The following is a 10,229-nucleotide window of genomic DNA, read 5'->3' on the forward strand; positions in this document are numbered from 1 at the left end:
TTTCTGTTTAGTCTTTCCTTTTTTTAGTTTCTTGATATCAGATTTTTGTACTTATAATTGTAAATATGTGGTCTATCTAAAATAAAAGAAAATATTCTACACTTTTCATACTTAAAAAGGTGTGTCTTTCTGATCACATTTTTGTGCCAGAGGTACTGATCTCAGCTCATTCTTGTTGCTGAAAGTTACTTGAGCTTTCTGTATACTGAATAAATACTTCCATCTCAAGACAGGGTTTTTGTAACGCCATTTGTCAATAACTGAATCTTTAAATCATTCTCTGTACTCTCGTGCTTTGAACTTTTTCACATGATTTATGATGTCACAGAGATAAATATATCACAGCTTTTTGTGTAGAGACACGTGAGCTTAAGAATTTGATGCTAAATAAAGATGTCTCTTCTGGGGCATTTGGCTTATTTTCAGGTGTCATAAAGAAATGTTGTTTACTGCTATACTGTAAAGAGCTAGTGTACACAATGTTTCTGAGAAGAATATTCAGGGTGATGTTTCTTAAGGGAAGCAGTTCCTTATTTGTGGGTAACTTTCAACTTAGCATTACGAAGAGTGCATTCATAAAAAGCTCTGATAAGGTGCAAACTGAACAAATGGCACTGTGCCTCTGAGTCGTAAATGCTCAGTATCATAACGTTCATCATCAGTGTCCTTGACCATTAGCTGTAAGAACTGATCTTCCAGGCTGTGTGCTCCACAGTGTAGTATCCTTTGGTGTTATCCAATATAGCATATGTTTATTTGAAAAGTGGATGGTCTTTTTGTCACAGCTGTGTTCTAAGGGAAGTGAATAATACATGAAGATAGCTTTAAAAATTTGCTTGCTGCTTGCTTGGCCAGTTGCTTTGCTGTGGTCTTTCCTACTGCTCAGGGATCGGGTGTTTCTTCTTGACTGCAAGTCAGCTGGCACATCTTTCAACTTTTGTATTATTTGATTTAATTTATCTTATACTTCTGTTAAGCCGAGTTTTATGAAATGGTGTTAACTGAAATACACACCAGACATCAAGTATTCTTTTCAGCTTGTGATTAATCAGGGTGGGCATTAGGGAAAAAAGTCTGTTCTTTGAAGAATGTTTTGTTTTCCTCAGAGCTGTTTGCTGATATTTCAAGTGATTTTGAGCAGTTCAGAAATAGAGGGAGACATCTCTCACTCACAGCTAAGAACTTAGCAATATTTGTATTTATCATTAATTGAATATATCCCTGGCATATACATTTTGAAAGAAACCTTGTGTGCTTAAGTAACCTCTAGAGTATGAGGAGAATTCTGGACCTACTGTTTATTGTCCCGATGTGGGAACTGGGAGGCCTAGTAGGTTAATTGCTTATCCTGCTGCTGTCAACCTGGATGCCTTATTTTTTTTTTTCCTCAACTAATTGTATTCTGCATCACTCCATTTAGAAAAGGATTAACTTGAATTTCGAATCAATTACTTCTGAGCAAACTTTGTTTGTATGTCTAACAACTTTATATAAAATACTCTTTCCTCTGCTGCACCACAGCATTGAACCATTTCATTGCATTTGTGCTTTCTTCTGCTGGCATTAAACTTCAAGTATTTAAATACTAGTGTACTCTGTGTTCTTATATTATTATAGCTTATTTTTTGCACAGTTTTTCATATCCTTCCATGTATCTTAAAAGAAGCTTTAAAATAGTGTTTTTCTTTATTTCCTGCTGTTCTGCAGAACACATTCTAAAAGCAAATATTAAGAGTTATAAAATTAACAATTCTTGCAACTGATTGATTTCCATTCTTCATTAGGTAATATGACACAGGAGTCTTACTTTCATTTTCTCAGTGTTATTTAATTGACAGAAAGTCAGCTGGTATGAAACAAGGAACAAGGAAAACAGTTTTGTTTCAAAACATCAAACATAGGGGGCCACAAAAATGACCCTGGGGGTGGAACACCTCCCCTATGAGGACAGGCTGAGAGAGCTGGTCTGTTCAGCCTGGAGAAGAGAAGGCTCCAGGTAGACCTGAGAGCGGCCTTCCAAAATCTAAAGTGAGGTTGTAAGGAGGAAGGGGACAGACTCTTTAGCAAGGTCTGTTGTGACTGGCCGTGAGGATACAGTTTCAAACTAAGAAAGGGGAGATTTAGCTTGGGTATAAGGAGATAGATAGGGTGATGAGGCACTGGAACAGATTGCCCAGAGAGATGGTAGTGCCCCATCCCTTGAAACGCTCAAGGTCAGGCTGGACCAGGCTCTGAGCATCTGGTTGAGCCGTGAATATCCGTTCATTGCAGGGGAGTTGGATGGACTAGATGACCCTTAAGGGTCCCTCCCAACTCAATTCTTTGATTGTTGGGATCAAAGTTAGTAGACTGGAAAATGATAGCAGACACAGGCGTGGGCAGTGTTTCCTGGTGACTCCTTCAGGATGCTCATTAATCTAAGGACTGAGTTTTCTTCCTATAAATAACATGTTTGGTTTTCCATGGTTGCGTAACTGCAAGAGCTTGTTTTATTTTCTGTTTTTAAATCCCTTTAGAGATCACAAAGCAGTGTGTTTAATTGTTTATAGTGGAGAATGCAGGCAGTTATTGAATTGCAGGCTCTACTTGAAGAGCTCTGCAGAAGTTATCCTCTGTTAGCTGGAAGTACATCAAACAGGTTGTAGCTCTATAGCCAAGATTTTCAAAAGTAATTCTCGCATTGCTTGTAGGCGCTTGGGAGACCTTAAGAATTATGCTTTAGTTAGTCTTGTCTGTTTCACTGTATTACCATATTGCCTCAGAACAGTAAGATCACTTTTCTTGACAGCTGTTTCATATTCTATCTTATCCTTTGGAATTACGTATGCGGGTCTCTGCCTTACTCTCCATATAGAAAGGCATAACTGCAACTACAATTAACAACTAGGTTGAAAGTTTCAAGATGGAGTAAACAACAGTGCAAAGTGGATCTGGATACTGTGTGTGACGGTGTTCTGTTTTTAGGAACCAAGGCAATTAGAACTTTTACCTTGTCTGCCTTATCTCACGTACTCTTTCTCTTCCCTTCCCAACACTGTCTTTCTTTAGCCTGCTGATTTCAGTGCTCAGTGCACCTCTCTGACTGATCAGAACTTTATTGGCGAGTAAGAGTAGGATGGTTGTTCCCCTACTACTTGCATGACTGAATTAGGAAGATACTAAGATGGTCACAGCTGGTTTACAATCATTTAAGGAGCACAGCTTAGAAGTAAATAGAAATCCAAATTCTGCTCCCGATGGACGTAATACAACCAGCAGTATTTTACACAGTTACATGCTACTGAGTCTGGTAATTTCTTATTGATTAAATACTGATATCTTGAAGAGATTTTGTGAATTGAGAACTTTAAGGAATGGATTGCAAATCCCTGTCCTGTATAATTTATTCATTATCCTTAGTTACTTCATAAGCAAAAATGAAAGTTTTACAGCTTGCATAATACAAAGGATTTATATGCTATGAAAGGCAGCATAAGAAATAACATGAATGAAAATCCAGGACAGAACAGGAACAGAAAATCCAAGAACAGAACCATCAACACATCTAACAAAGGCGCTTTGATTTAAAACAGGTTGTATAACAAACCGGACCCTTTAGCATCTGACTGTATTGTATCATATGTGTGATTTTTTTTTTTTTTTTTTTTTTATTCACTACTTAAGAATTCTTTTCTTATTTATTTCTCATAGAGATCACAAGTTGTAATGGTATAACTTTGATCTGCAGGAGTCTGTAACACTCTTAAGAGCCTTGTGTTCATAGAGAACGCTTGGTAAAGGAAGCACTGAGGTAAACCTTGTCTGTATGTATTAGTCTATAATCATAGACTTGCTTGAGTGAAAAAAGCTGCCATATGTGAGCTTTCACTTGATTCCTTATCCAGAGCTATCAGACATGGTATGGATGGGAAATGAGGGTAATGTCATTATATACTTTGGAAGTCATCTTAACTGATATGGCACTCTGCCAAATCAATACATTCTTAACTCTGAGGATTTCCTTCTTTTTGCTAAAAAGTGAGAGAAGGAAATAACATTGAGATTTTAGTCTCGTACTGGTAGGGGACTGTTCTGAACTGGGCAGTGTTGTAAAGGTGCAGAAAATTCCCCTTTACAGTCCCTCCTGCCAAGTCTCAGAGGACTAAGCTAAAACTAGTCGTTGTGAACACAAGATGAGGCAAGAACATGCTAGGATTATTTCTGCCACTCAGGAATATTTTTAGTCCTGTGAACAGCTCCTTTTGCTTTGGTGGCTGTGGTCCAAATAGCCCTTACTGCAATGGCTATATGAAACATTTAGACAGGTAAATGTCTTTTGTATCCTATTCCTTTGTGAATAGGAGCAAAAATTGTTGCACATAAGAGCACCTGCTAATTAATTTGTTCCTCTAATGTTTTCATTAGGATAGTTTATTACATATTAAACCTAATGACTTTGCCTTATTCGTAATTCAGTCTGTAACTTTTTAGAATCAGACTTTACTGTATATCAGCACAGATTCTTTCACACGTTTGTTTTTTTTTTTAATGAATTTTCTAACTCAAAAGTTGTTCTCCCTTCTAAAATCAGCTTCAAATGTGGTCTTTCATGTCAGTATGTTCAAGAGTTGTTTGGATAAGCAGTGCATTTGTTTGCTCCCAAAAAATAACTAAAATAAAACTGAATAGACAACCCCAACCTGAAACTATTAAAGAAGGTAGGATTGGAAAAGAGGCTCAATCAGACTACCTGCATCTTTTCTGCTACAATACTTGGTTCAGCTTGGGCTCCAGTACAAGAAAGAGCCTGCTAAATGAGTGAATTCGGTGGAGGGATACTAAGATGGTTAGGGCCTGGGGGATGTGCCTCATGAGAGGAAGCTGAAGGGACTGGGCTTGTACTGCCTGGGGATGAAGAGACCCTGGGCACCTGGTAGCAGCTTCTGGGACCTCTGAGGGAATGGAGCTGTGTTCTTCACAGCTGCGTGCAGCAGGAGGATGAAAAGCAATGAACAGGAACTGAAATAAGATTGGACTGGTTATAAGGTACAACTTTTCCCTGAGAGGACACGGTTGGACTAGCTGATCTTAGTGTTCTTTTCCAACTGCGTTGATTCTGTGACTGTCTAGCAATGTCACAGGTTGCCTGTCATTGTTGTCCAGTCTTGTTCCTTGGAAGTTTTTGAGACCAGCCTGGATTGAGTCCCGAGCCTCCTTCTCTGACCTGGTTGCCAACCCTGCTTTGGATAGAGGATAGATTAGAAGAGCTGCTGAGGTACATTTCAATCTTAATTTTCCTGTAACCCTACTAAATTCCTGTTGCTGTTAGGAATCACGTGGAGATTATATCACAGTCCGTGGTAGATTGAAAAACAAAATCATTTCTGGTAAATATAAGTCTGTCAAACTGAACTTATCCAAAGGAATCTCCATGGTTAGAAAAAAGAGCATACGTTACACTGCGCAGGCAGTCTGTGAAGATGGGCTGTCAAAAACTGAAAGCTGAGGCTGCTCATAGCTGATCTCAGGTCCCTTTTCCAGATTTGAATTTTTCCTAAGCATTGCTTTGTTTCAGAAGGCTAATCTGTGGGCTTAGAGATAGCACTGAACCACAACCGGGGCGGATACAAAAGGTAGGTAATTAATGTGGTCAGGAGAATGAGATTTTGCTTTTCTAGATGTGGGGAATGTTCCCATGGTGTTTTCCTTCCTGGTCTTCCTATACTTTTAATCTCTTATCAAACAGATAAGTGGACAGAGACAGTATCAACACAGAAACAATAGGCAGTTTTTGAGAAAAGTTTCCAGCTGGCATTTTAGAAACCAAGTAGGGAGAGAGTAGGTTTGGCCTTGATGAGGAGTTCTGTACCCTTCCAAGATCAATCAGTGGTCTGTTATCACTAAATAAGAGCACATTTGCTATTCTGTAGCTCACTGTTAGTTCTTGGGGAAAAAATATATTTTTGCATGAGGTAGTTGTAAAGTCACATTTCTTTACACCACAGCTATGACCAAAACAAATTGCAGTACCAGAGGTGAGAAACCTTGTTCTGTGCATTTTCCCCGTCCATGTGCCAGCTTTCGTTTATGGTCCTGAGAGTGAAGTGTTCAGTAGGCTAAATGTAATGAAATTTTGTCATGGAATGCAGGGCGCAGAGCCCAGCGAACAGCCACATACAGACTACCAATCAACTGCCAGGTGCTACTTTAAATCTGCTGGTAACTGACCTTTACTGCTGCAATTCTGAGTCAGTACTTTTTGGAAGACGTGTCAGCTTGAGGCAACATGCACTCAGGCACAGAGAAATGTGATTATTGGTTGTCTGGTTGCTTTTGTCCTCCTCTACTTCCTTGTTATGTCCACACCCAGGAATTTTTTGAAAAAATGACCGATTAAGGGATTTTATGATATTGCTGCACTTTTAAACATGGCCTGACTCTGATGATTTGTAGGCAGGAAGAGATGGGTTTACTGGCATAGTTTTTCTAGCTTTCATTTTCACTCTGGTGTTAACGTCATGAAATTTTCCACTTTGCCTCATCATTGTTTGCCTAGACTGGGTGATGGCAAATGAAACCTTACATTTTTCACCCTAAAACTGCTTTTTAATATACCTTAAATGTGCATAAAGTCAAAAGGGTCCAGACAGTAGATTTGTAAAGTGTCTCAACCTGAGCCTGTGATTCCAGTCTATGGCTTTTACATTTTTTCACCTAAATTAATTGCAGCAAATCAATCAGTTTGAAGTCTTATATTTTGATTTAAAAAAAAATAGGCACTTTTTCCATGTCTTCATTACACAGTTGAAGGAGTGTGAGGAAGTAGAAATTTCTAGTCTATGTTATTTTGTAATTCTCTGTGGGATGTGGACTTCTCACCATTTCCATCTCCATTCTGTAGTGAAAGGACGTTTTCAATGTATTTCACCCATGAGAGCTTTAAGGCCAATGACACTTTAGCATACCCAAGTGAGATTAGCAAGCAGTGAGAAGTAAAAGTAAGACCAACTGAAGAGATGGGACACCCGTAACTTCTGAGGAGTTTTCATCATACAGCTCTTGGTTTCTTCACAGTCCGTGTGTCACAGGCTTTCTCTTCAATTTCTGGTACATTTGGTATGTAGTGTAGGAGTTTGGGAACAGGTTTAATTTATTTATTTATTTATTGACAGGAAACATTTCTGAATCAAAAGCCTGAAATTGCTAGCAAGCAACTTGCAGACACTTTCCCAGTGTGACCTGACACCCAGTCAGTGGCACAAATCCTCACCGTTGTTGTTTACATATTTACTTACCTCTGAACTGACAGAGTAAGGAAGCACTTTCTTGTGGCTCAGCGTCAGGTTGTTCCAGGCATGGAATACTGCACATAGAGAAACTACTTATCTTAGAAGATCTTTTTTAAGCATGTAACACATAGTGAGGTGTTGCCAGGGAATTGATGTCTTTTCTGTAGTCAAGTGACAGCAAGCAAGCTGGAAAGCGTGAATAGCTGATGAAGAAAAAGGAACTTCAGCCTGGAAAAGAAACAGAAATTGAGTTGTTGAAATGTTCTTAATGAGTCAAATGATTTAAATCATTTATACCACAAAGGAACATAATGAGCATTTTACAGAAGAGCATGAGTCCATTTCCATAATGCAATTGGCCTTTCATGATCTGACTCCCTTTTAATTGATCAGCTTAATCTTATTGGTATCTCATCTGAAGTAATTAGACAGTTCTTTTGCTGTGAGTTTTGCTCCTAATACTGACTTGCACTTCTCTGGTGGTTCAAAAATAACTTGGTCACAGCCAATCTTGCTAACAGGGTAATCTATATGGACTGGCTTCCACGGGGTCCACTGCTATTCTTTTTTAATGCTTCTGTGCTATTGGTACTTTAAGGACCAAATTTTCTGTTCAACCAGTGAGGTTAATCAAAAGAAGTAAAGCAGGAGACAGAGTACATCTCCTCAGGAGTAGGAAATGCATAAAGAATAAAGCCGTCAGTTTGTAAATGAAAATTGAATACCTCTTTCCTATCATAGGTTTGCCAACCATATCCTGGGTAGCATCAGGAGAAGCACGATGAGTAGGTCGAAGAAGGTGATTCTGCCCCTTTACTCTGCTCTTGTGAGACCCCACCTGGAGCACTGTGTGCAGTTCTGAAGTGCCTAACACAAGGACAAGGAGCTGTTGGAGCAGGTCCAGAAGAGGGCTGCAAAGATGATCAGAGAGCTGGGGCATCTGCCCTACAGGGACAGGCTGAGAGAGCTGGGGCTCTTCAGCGGGGAGAAGAGAATCACAGAATCAAGAAGGCTCCAAAGAGATCATATAGTGGCCTTCCAGTACCTGAAGGGGGACTAAAGAAAAGCCAAGGAGGTACTTTTATAAGGGAGGGTAGCAAAAGGCCAAGGGGAAATGGTTATAAACTAGAAGAGGTAGATTTAGACGAGGTATCAGGAAGAAGTTTTTTACTGTGAGGGTGGTGAGACGCGTGAGGAACAGGTTGCCCAGCGAGACTGTGATACCCCCTCCCTGAAAGCACTCAAGGCCAGGCTGGATGGGGCTCCGAGCAACCTGAGCGAGAGGGGAAGTGTCCCTGCCTGTAGCAGGGGGTTGGAACTCGATGATTTTAAAGATGCCATCCAACCCGAATCTTTCTATGATTCTATAGGTCGAATATTTAAAGTCTTAGATCTTCTGAGATGACAAATGTTCAGAGATGGCTGCAGTGTTACATTTCTAGTTTGTGATGTTGTATGGAATGTTTCTGAAAGGTCAGTGTAGGCATGTCTCATGTGGATTGATAGGCAAGAGAAATTAGAAGAAAATCTCTAGTGATTTAGGAAAAGTTGGAACAATGGAAAAGTGTGTCTTTGGGATACATGAAGTTAATAAAATAAGCTCATTATCATCAGCTTTGCCTGAGTTTAGTAGACCTTTTAGGACTTACGTTTGTCTGATCTCTGAGGAGCAGCCATACAAATATCGTTTGTTATTTAAATGTTTTCAAGAATACAGCTTCTTAAGTTGATGCAGAATATTGCAGTCAAAAAATGTGACTTGATTTTTCATGAAATTGCAGAATAGGTCAAACATTCTGTTCTGAAAGGGCACCTCTGTCATCACAGTTAATATAAGAAGAGCAAGTACTTCTTGCACTTTGTTACGGCAGAGGCACAAGTGGCAATAAAACAAAATCTGTGGAATTGGTTTTCTGATGAAGGAATATTGCAGACACCATGGAATGTTTGTGGAAGGAGGACACTGTAAGTTTGTTTTGCTAATCTCTGGCTCCACCTGAGAAAAGTGTGGTGAGATTTTTGTTGCTGGTTTTGGTGAGTAAAAGAATAGGTCCTGCTTGAAAAACTGGTGAATAAACAGTTCACTGAATGGCTGTATCTACTGCCAGTTCATTAAACAGTGCTCATGAGGAAAGATGTTCCTCCTCTTCTGGTAATTCTAAATGTGACTTTTCTTACCAAACCCCTGTGTAGCCTTTCTTTGTTTTCAGCAGTCTCCAATCAAGGAGAAGCAGGAAGGGTGTATAATAAAATCTTAGAAATTGAAATCATTTAAATATCTACAAAGATGCATTTTTTTTTTCAGTACTGTGTGAAGATTCTCTATGCTTTAATAAATTTAAATTTACTAAATTTAGATTTAATAAAAAATGAAAGAATAAACACAATTTTTAAATCCTGACAAAACAGCAACTGTAAGATTAATATAACCTTGTTTTTCATTTCTGAACTTCTTTTACAGTTCTGACACTTTCAATTTGACCATTGACACACACAGTTATTTAAAAAAAATGTGAGCATTCATGAGCAGTGAATGCAAAGAACACAAGCATGATACGATCAAGCAGATGAGTGCTCAAACTATGGACAACTCAAGTCTCTGTTTCAAGAGGTTCTTCTTTGCAACCCTGAATGTGATATAAATACAGGTGTATTCATGCATGAACCCAGGTACCTGTAACCTCATCAGTGAGTGCCTTACACAAGCACTTAATATTCACTTCTAAATAGCAAACAGACATAGAGAAAAAATGCCTTGCCCAAGCTTGCCCAGTAGAAAAGTGGCAAATGAAAAGAGAATCTGTTTCCTTGTTTCTTGTATAGCCTTGTGCCAAATTTCTGCATTTCTTGGTCGCTACTTGTAAATCTTTCTGTCATAATTACTGTAATTTGAAAACACCTAGGAAGTTTTATAACATGGCATTATTCAGTCATACATAATACTCATGAAGAAACAACTCA

Source organism: Lagopus muta, chromosome 20 (genome assembly GCF_023343835.1).
Source record: "Lagopus muta isolate bLagMut1 chromosome 20, bLagMut1 primary, whole genome shotgun sequence".
NCBI lineage: Eukaryota > Metazoa > Chordata > Aves > Galliformes > Phasianidae > Lagopus > Lagopus muta.